The 9,930-nt window shown below is 42.2% G+C and overlaps 1 pseudogene; it reads left to right on the top strand.

Annotated features, from left to right (window-relative positions):
- The first annotated feature begins 5,826 nt into the window (after positions 1–5,826).
- Positions 5,827–6,256, top strand: LOC112837786 (pro-neuropeptide Y pseudogene; annotated as a pseudogene).
- Positions 6,257–9,930: the final 3,674 nt, after the last annotated feature.

Raw genomic sequence — 9,930 nt, 5'->3', positions numbered from 1 at the left:
GTAATAGAGGAACCACTCTTATTCCACCCCTTTATTCTAGTAAAGCTGCTTTTGGGTGAAATATTAGTTGCTGATTTAGAACATAAACCACATCCTAGAGTCTATTGTTTGATTTTTTCACAAATTTGTAACTTTTCAGAAATATTATATATGAAATTAGTGTCAACTTCTCTTCATCCTCTATTTGAGAACTATTTCAATAGACTCCTGCACAGAACACCAGAATATTCCCTGACACTCTTTTTTAACCCAAGAGCAGAAGGAGAAAGTCCCTGTCCACTGGAAAGCAAGGAATGATATTGAAATTAACAAGGAATAATATTCCTTGGAATAATAATAATGAGACTTATCCTTAATTTTCTTTTTTTTTTTTAAAGATTTTATTTATTTCTTTGACAGAGAGATAGCAAGAGTAGGAACACAAGCAGGGGGAGAGGGAGAATCAGGCTTCCCACCAAGCCAGGAACCCAACGTGGGACTTGATCCCAGGACCCTGGGATCATGACCTGAGCCACAGGCTGACACTTAACAACTGAGCCACCCAGGCGCCCTATCCTTAACTTTCTATATGGCAGTCCAGAATTTAAAATTAGAGCTCTACGTCCAACCACACTATCAAACAAGAGTGAACATTGAATAAAAATATTTTCAGAAATGGAATGGCTCAGGAACTTTGCCTTCTACAAATTTTTTTCAGGAAGTTACTTTAGGAGGACATATTTAGCAAACCAATGAAAAAAAAAAAAGCCAAGACAAAAGAAGATGTAAGAATCAGGAAAAAGTATATATAACCCCAGAGAGGAATGAAGAGAGAAGTTTCAACAGGAAGAATTCCAAGGCCTCAGGGGGGAAAAAGGGATCTTAATAGAATAGATAAACATTATGGAAAACTGGAGAGGGGTGGGGGAGGTTGGGGGTGAAGACTACAACAATGTAATGTAGTGCAATAAAAGGGAAGGGGAATTACATACTTGGGGGGAAGGAATGCTGAATAAAAAAGGAAGTATAAGGGCACCTGGCTGGCTCAGTTGTTAAGTGTCTGCCTTCGGCTCAGGGTCATGATCCCAGAGTCGGGCTCCCTGCTCAGTGGGAAGCCTGCTTCTCTCTCTCCCACTCCCCCTGCTTGTGTTCCTTCTCTTGCTGTATCTCTCTCTGTCAAATAAATAAATAAAATCTTAAAAAAAAAAGAAGTATAGCCATAATCCATCAATTGGCTCCGCAGTAAACAATAATTACCTAATTATGTTGATGTAGGAATGGTTTATTGGTTTGTAATTCAGAAAATCACACTCATTAAAGGGAAAGAATTAAGGGTTATTCTGCTTTTCCTGTATGAACTGTATCACTGGGTAACCAGAGTAGATATGAAGAAATTTCTCCTTATAGAAGTCTTCCAGCTAATAAATGTAAAATGAATGTTAGAATTAAAATAGCACCATATCACAGACAGCCCTTATTGAATCAATAGATCTAGACCAGTGCTGCCCAAGAGAACTTTCTGTGCTGATAGAAATGCTTTATATCTGCCCTAAAGCCACAAGCAACATGAGGCTAGGAGCATTGTTGACATGTGGCTAGCGCAACTGAGAAACTGAATTTTTAATGTTATTTAATTTGAATCTATTTAAATGTAAATAGCGACATGTGACTAATAGCAAACACAATGGATCATGCAGACCTAAACAGTCATCATAAATGACTGCTAGTATCACAAAAGGAGCCCTGTCTCCCAGAAGAACCCCTACCACCTAAGAAGTGGTCTTGCCAAAAAATTGAACGTGAATCAGATCAAGCTTCTAGATTCAACTACCAAATTGCAAAGAAATATAAGGGGACATATTAAGCACCACATGGATGTATTACCAAAATCCAGACCACAGGAAACTACCAAACAATCTAATTTCTTCAAGAAATAAATTGCAAGGAAAATAAAAGAATGAAAGAAACCATGCATTTAAAGGGAAATAAGACAATTAATAGCCGGGCACCTGGGTGGCTCAGTTGATTAAGCATCCGCCTTTGGCTCAGGTCATGATTTCAGGGTCGTGAGATAGAGCCCTGCGTTGAGCTCTGTGCTGGGTGTGGGGTCTGCTTAAGATTCTTTTTTTTTTTTTTTTTTAAGATTTTATTTATTTATTTGACAGAGAGGGAGGGAGACACAGCGAGAGAGGGAACACAAGCAGGGGGAATGGGAGAGGGAGAAACAGGCTCTCTGCCGAGCAGGGAGCCGATGCGGGGCTCCAGGACCCCGGGATCATGACCTTAGCCGAAGGCAGACGTTTAACGACTGAGCCACCCAGGCGCCCCTTGTTTGAACCTTTAAACTATGTGCATAGGAAATTGTTTTAACACTGTGTCAGATTTTTAGACCTTGCCAACATTATATACACACCAAAGGTTAATCGTCACACGGACCTAATACATCTGCTTTGTTCTGTTAACTTCTTGGCTTCTCCTTGCTTTTCATTTTCATTGTTCACTTTTGGTTTTTGGACACCTCCTGTGTAACCTTAGAATGAACACTGTAGACTGGCTACTAAAAAGTGATCCAGGGGACCCTGGGTGACTCAGTCAGTTAAGTGTCTGCCTTAGGTTCAGGTCATGATCCTGGGGTCCTGGGATCAAGCCCCTCATTGGGCTCCCTGCCCAGCAGGGAGTCTGCTTCTCCCTTTCCCTCTGCCCCTCTCTCTCCCCTCCATTTTTGTGCCCTGTGCTCTCTCTCTCTCTCAAATAAATAAAATCTTTTAAAAATATATAAATAAATAAACAAAAACAAAAAGTGATCCAATTGCTTCCCTCTGCCATATATTCCTTTGTCCAAGCAGCTGCACCACTAACATATGCCTTTCTAGGTTCAATTCAGCTAGATGTGGCCGTGTGACATAATTCTGCACGATGATACATAAAAAGAAGACTGCAGAGAATGCATTCTCTCCCCGAATAAAAAAGCAATGCCTCAAGAGAACGGGCCCTTGGCTCATCTGCTTCCATCCTGCCCAAAACACAGGCATTAGACCTTGCAACTCAGAGGATGAGGAAAGCAGAAGGAAAGAAAGGTAGAAGGTACTTGGATCGGGCGCCTGGGTGGCTCAGTCGGTTAAGCGACTGCCTTCGGCTCAGGTCATGATCCTGGAGTCCCGGGGTTGAGTCCCACATCAGACTCCCTGCTGAGCAGGGAGTCTGCTTCTCCTTCTGACCCTCTTCCCTCTCGTGCTCTCTATCTCTCATTCTCTCTCTCTCAAATAAATAAATAAAATCTTTAAAAAAAAAAAAAAAGAAGGTACCTGGATCTCGGAGTGCACTAGTAAGAATGGAGCAGCCCTGAATGGCTCCAAATGCCCACCTCCCCATCAGTTCATCTCCCTGTTGGAGGGAACTCTTGAGTCAGTGCCAAGCTGTCAAGCCTTTCCCATGTGGGACTCTCCCCTTGGGTGAGTTTAGCAAGCTGTTTGGTGAGCCTACTATTGCCTCAAAGCTCTCCACTTCCCCCTTCCCTCTCATTGCCTTTCCAGAACACAAAAGATGATCTTCCGCATCTTGTCCTGCCCTGACAAAATCAACACACCCTTCACCAAGGTTAAGCCTTCTTGGAACAGAAGGCAAGTTCTCCACCCATTCTTCAATATTTTTTGAGTATGGCAAACCCTTTCACTGTCATGTTTTAATCATAAGTTTCATCCAATCAAGCTTCAGGGGCTGTTGTAAGAGTATATTTACCTCCATGTGCTAGAATGTGTCTGCTTGTTGACCTTCTATCAAATCACAGATTTTTGCAAAAAGGAATTGTGTAACAGAGAGAGAAGAAAAACTATATAAATAGTACTACATAAATCTGTTTCTAATATATTTAGAATATAAACCAACTATTCAGTGTACAAAAATAAAAATGACTTGAAATGGAAACAAACAAAAAAAAAAGAATCATGAATCCACCCATATCCTTGGGTTTATGGTGCGCAGTTTTACTCTCTTGGCTGACCTGCCTCCAGATCTTAGACTCAATTCATCCATCATGGCTTGATTTGCTTGCCTCCAGACTCACCCTGAGCCTATGTGCATGCATGCATATTTAGCTCATTTGGGTTTCTGCTCCCCTCCCAGGGTCAGCTCAGCCCAGAGCCACACACAGTTGCTTTTCTCAGTCCCCTGCTTTCAAGGCACCAAATATACACTTTGACTTCTGTAGGCCCACCACCTAACTAGTCTTGCATGTGGTCTCTCACAGAAAGGCCTTGTTTTCATTTTCAAAATGTTAAGAAATCAGATATTAAGGAGGACTTCATTTCAGATGCATCTTTCAGTTACTGAAATAATTTATTATTGCATACTGCCTTTTTTTCCTCTTAATTTTTCCTTTTCTTTTTAAATAAGCTAGGCACAAGCCATGGATCAGGATACTTCAGATACACCAGATACTTGGGCTTAAGCTGGGAGAACAGCCTGCCAAGAGAAAGAAAACAAATTGACTCAGGTATCCTAAATGTCCCCAGGAGTCAGAGCTAAGCAGAAGCTTATTGAAGATGACAAGGAAAATGGCATGCTCTCCTTTTGCAAGGGGATGAGCAGGGGTCTTCCTCAAAAGTCAAGATAGGATTCCTGCATTTTCCTTCATAGAGATATGGCAGCAAAGAGAAGTAGAGCTACAGAATTTTGCACAAATAATGGGCCACCCTCCTCAGCCATGGCCTTGTAAGGGACCAGGACCAAGACAAATGCAGGGAGGACTGTCCCCTCTACTCTCTGTCATGTACACAGGGACTAAGGGATAAGCAGACCTCAGTACATCCCATCCAAGAATAGGCAAATGAAGTTAAGAAAAACCCAACTGAGAGGGCTTTGAGATTCGGCTTTGTTCCTTTCTTTTTTTAACTTAGAGGAATTATGTGACAACTCCTAACAAGTGCAATGCCTCTTTGTTCTCTACTCCACCGTCTTCCTCTCCCTTTCTAGATATTTGGTACTGTCTGTCCAGAAGCAACCATCATTGTGATTTAGAATACATCCTTCCACTCAATACTTGTCCTAGCAAGGTGGAGTACATTTTCACATATTAATTACCATTCTATTTCCATCTTCTATAAATTGCCCCATGAGATCCTTTGTCCAGTTTGTATTAGGTTGTCCTTTTCTCACAAATTTGTGGGAACTTTATATGTTCCAGATTCTAAAATGTTATCCTAACACATAAGTTACAAATATCTTCCTCAGTCTCTAGTTTTTGTTTATTCTCTCCTTTGTGGTACAGAAGTTTTTAATCATGGTATGGGCAAATTTGTCAGACCTTTATTTAATGGGTTGTGGTCTCTGTTAAAAAAAAATCATCTCTTCTGGGGCGCCCGGGTGGCTCAGTCATTAAGCGTCTGCCTTTGGCTGGGGTCATGATCCCAGCGTCCTGGGATCGAGCCCTGCGTCGGGCTCCTTGCTCCACGGGAGGCCTGCTTCTCCCTCTCCCACTCCCCCTGCTTGTGTCCCCCCTCTTGCTCTCTCTCTCTGTCAAATAAATAAATAAGAGACACAGCGAGAGAGGGAACACAAGCAGGGGGAGTGGGACAGGGAGAAGTAAGCCTCCTGCCGAGCAGGGAGCCCGACATGGGACTCGATTCCAGGATCCCGGGATCATGACCCGAGGCTAAGGTAGACGCCTAACGACTGAGCCACCCAGGCGCCCCAATAAATAAAATATTTTTTTAAAAAAAATCATCTCTTCCTACTGCAAAGTCAAAAAGATGTTCTCCTACCCTGTCCGCCTGCACTCACCCCTCGGAGAGGCGCACCTGACTGCAGAGTGCTCGCCGCCCCGCCACACCCGCCCGCTTGCCCGCCACCATGCTGTGTAGCAAGCGACTGGGGCTCTCTGGACTGACCCTCGCCCTGTCCCTGCTTGTGTGCCTGGGCGCGCTGGCTGAGGCGTACCCCTCCAAGCCAGACAACCCCGGAGAGGACGCGCCGGCGCAGGACATGGCCAGATACTATTCAGCGCTGCGGCACTACATCAACCTCATCACCAGGCAGAGGTATGGAAATCTAGCCCCGAGACACTGATTTCAGACCTCTTGATGAGAGAAAGTACAGAAAATGTTCCCAGAACTAGGCTGGAAGACCCTTCTATGTGGGGTTGGGAAATGAAACTCGCTCTCCAGTCTTTACCTATTTTCAACCCGAATTTCATCCTGTAAAACTAGTCTGCCAATCCTCTCAATGCATGCAGCCACTGTGTTCAACTCTGCAGAGTTTCCCTTTGTCATCCTTGTATATATGTGTGTTTAAATAAAGTACCAAGCATTCAAAAAAAAAAGATGTTCTCCTATATTTTCTTCAAGTTGTCTTAAAGTTTTCTCATATCTATATTTTTAATCCATGTAAATTTTTCTTTATGTACAGTGTGAGCAAGGTATCTGATTTTACTTTTCCATATGACTCCACTGTCCCAATTAATGTGTTAAATAATGAATCTTTCTTCAACTTATTTGTATTGCTACCTGAGCAGAATCTTCTAGTTCTTCAATATTTTTTCTCAATTGCCTTCTCTAGTAAAAAAAACTTTAACTGGAAACCTGGGCACTCAGAATTAACTATACTTCCCAGCCTTATATGCAACAGAATATGGCCATGTTCTAGCTAAAGAGTTGTTAGAGGAAGCAGTGTATGCAACCTTCAGGAAATGTCCCCAAAGGGAGAAGACATACCTTTTTCCTTCCTAAACCTCTTTCCTTCTGGCAGAACACAGACAAGTTGGTTGGAGGTAGAGAAGCCATCCTGAGTCATTAGTGTAGTTAGAAAAGTTGGCCATGAGCAATGGTATAAAAAGTTAGAAGGGGGCACCTTGGAGGCTCAGTTGGTTAAGCATCCTTCTGTTGATTTCGGCTCAGGTCATGATCTCAGGTCTTGAGATCAAGCCCTGTATGGGGCCCAGCACTGAGCATGGAGTCTGCTTGGGATTCTCTCTCTCCTGCTCCTTTTCCCTCTGCCCCTTCCCCAAGGGTGAGAGAGTGTGCACTCTCTCTCTAAAAAAAACAAAGTTAGAAAAAGTCTAGGTTCTTGACTGTTCTGCATTAGTAGGTGAGAAAGAAATACACATCTATCCTGTTTAAGCTATTGCCATTTTGAGTGTTCTGTCACTCATAGAAAGAAATTCTTTTTTTTTAAGATTTTATTTATTTGAGAGAGAGAATAAGAGAGAGAGAGAGAGCATGAGAGGGGGTTGGGTCAGAGGGAGAGGCAGACTCCCTGCTGAGCGGGGAGCCCGATGTGGGACTCAATCCTGGGACTCCAGGATCATGACCTGAGCCGAAGGCAGTCACTTAACCAACTGAGCCACCCAGGCACCCTCATAGAAAGAAATTCTAATATATGTATATCGTTTTGCCATAAATGCTTCAATCTATTTCTAAGCTCTCATTTCTCTCTTTTTTTTTTAAGATTTTATTTATTTATTTGAGATAGCACGAGAGGGAAGAGGGTCAGAAGGAGAAGCAGACTCCCTGCTGAGCAGGGAGCCCGATGTGGGACTCGATCCCGGGACTCCAGGATCATGACCTGAGCCGAAGGCAGTCGATTAACCAACTGAGCCACCCAGGCGCCCTAAGCTCTCGTTTCTCTTATACTGATCTATTTATCTATCATTGGACCAGACACCACATGCTTTACTTAATATAATTTTATATTAAGTTTTGATGTCTAATAGGTAAATCGCCTCTCCTAGTTCCTTTTCAGAATTGCTTTGGCAGTTCTTTGACTATTACTCCTCCATAATAACTTTAGAATCTGTCTAGTTCCATAGGGGAAAGTGTGATGGCACTTTTATTTGAATTTCCTTTAACTTATAGATAATTTAAGGAGCATCAACACCTTTATGAAATTGAATGTTCCCATGCATGGTCATAGTATAACTCTAGATTTATGTTTTTATGTTTTACAATAACATTTTTCACTTTTTCTCGGTAAAGTTTTGCATATCCCTTGTCAGATTTATAGTCCTTGATGTTATTGTAAGTGGTATTTTTTATTGCTTTGCTTAATGGGTTACTGATAAAAGATACCATTAATTTTTGTATGTTGATCTTATATTCAGTAACCCTGCTGAACTCTTTTTTTTTTTTAAGATTTTATTATTTATTTGACAGAGATAGACACAGCAAGAGAGGGAACTCAAGCAGGGGAGTGGGAGAGGGAGAAGCAGGCTTCCCGCGGAGCAGGGAGCCCGATGCAGGGCTCGATCCCCTGAGCCAAAGGCAGACGCTTAAGGACTGAGCCACCCAGGTGCCCCACCCTGCTGAACTCTTATTTGTCCTAAAAGTTTGTCTACAGAGTCTCTTGCATTTCCTATTAATTAGCTTCCATCAAGCAGCCACAGGGACGTGGAAAAAGTAGAGTTGAATTGACTCACTGGTGACAGCATGAAGAATCTTGAAATAGAAGAGTAGTACAGGCAAGAAGTTTGGGTGCTAGCAGTAGAGACTAGCCAGTAACATGGTAACCGGACAAACAGGGCAGAGTTGGAATTCTGAAAAAGGGTACAAGCTAGCACACTTCAGGGGGATATGCTAACCCTGGAGCCAGATGTAGGGCCATGAAACACCAGAGCTGAGGGAGAGGAGAGTAGGGTCTGGAAAGATAAGATTCAAGCATCAGAGGCAGTCACTGAACCAAATAAAATCACTCCCATGGAGATCATTTAAGGCAGATCCATTTGAGCCAAAAATAGATTTTGTCCAATCTGAAGAAACTTGGGAGCAGAAGTTGCTTTGTCTTAGGTGAGATACTGAATGCCACTACTGGAATAAATATCATTGCAATACAGGAAGAAGTATGGTGAAAGAGAGAAGAACTGGATCCCAACCACGGATGGACCACTGGAAGCCACCTTAGACTGAAACCTTTTAACTTCTCACAAACACTGAAAAGAAAGGTAATTTTGTCAGGGCTGCAGTGTCTCTCTGGGGATTGTAGTTAATAAACCCTTCCTTACAGTTCTCTTCACCACTTCTGAATTCTGTGGTGTTTTTACATTTTCATTACAGGGTTATATGAATTTCAATAAAAGGTTCAGAATGTTAGAACTGCGACCCGTCTGAGTTCTAGATGTCTGTCTAAGGGACCCTGAAATCACAGTAAGATAGGAAATAGCTCTATTGTCTGGAATAAGACCCTTAAAGGTCTAAAAGCAGAAATCAGAAGGAATCATAGGTCCATAAAGTGACAGATGGCTGAATTCACTTGACTTGCATTCTGAATCTAGGAAAAGCCTGCTGCAAATGGTCATCATCATCAGCATGCCAGTGGCCAGGGAAGTAGCCAGACTTTTAACAATGTCCAGGTACCCAGGGTGCCGCTATTCTGCCTCAGCCTGCCACCTAGTGGTCATAGCAATTGATGCAGCATGTTCCTGGAGTCATCACACGATCCATATATAGCTTTATCCTTTTCTGGGCCTCGGAGTCCATGCTTACTGGGTCAAACCAAGGGAAAGAGGGAAGTAGACACTCCTGTTACAATGTGACAAGATAATGCAGTTAGTGATAAAATTATTATTAAAAGATATTTCCAATAATAAAGAAATATAACTCTTACACTTGTTATATAATTTGGAGTTTCCCTAAAACAATTGTTTCAATGTCACTTGCTTAAACATCAGTGAAATGGATCATCAATAACCTCAGCTTATGTCACAGTTAGATGATTGGATCAGCTATGTAGACTGCTAAGATGCATGAAAATAAGACCTCAAGGGTTTCATGATTACCACCCTGATCTTGAGTAACCTTGTATTCATCATTGTAGACATCACGTGGACAAAAGAATTTCAATTTCCCTCAATAAAAATTGAAGATAACCTCAACTTAATGCCAAGCTCAATCTTAGGACAAATGCCATCCATCTTAAAACTACCTTTCACTTATACTTCTTGGAGAAGAGTTTCTCCAGGACCTG

Source organism: Callorhinus ursinus, unplaced genomic scaffold (assembly GCF_003265705.2).
Source record: "Callorhinus ursinus isolate GAN/ISIS: 27379988/994484 unplaced genomic scaffold, GSC_fseal_2.0 scaffold22, whole genome shotgun sequence".
Lineage (NCBI taxonomy): Eukaryota > Metazoa > Chordata > Mammalia > Carnivora > Otariidae > Callorhinus > Callorhinus ursinus.
The sequence above is the reverse complement of the archived record's forward strand: the minus strand, read 5'-3'. Positions and strand labels throughout refer to the sequence as shown.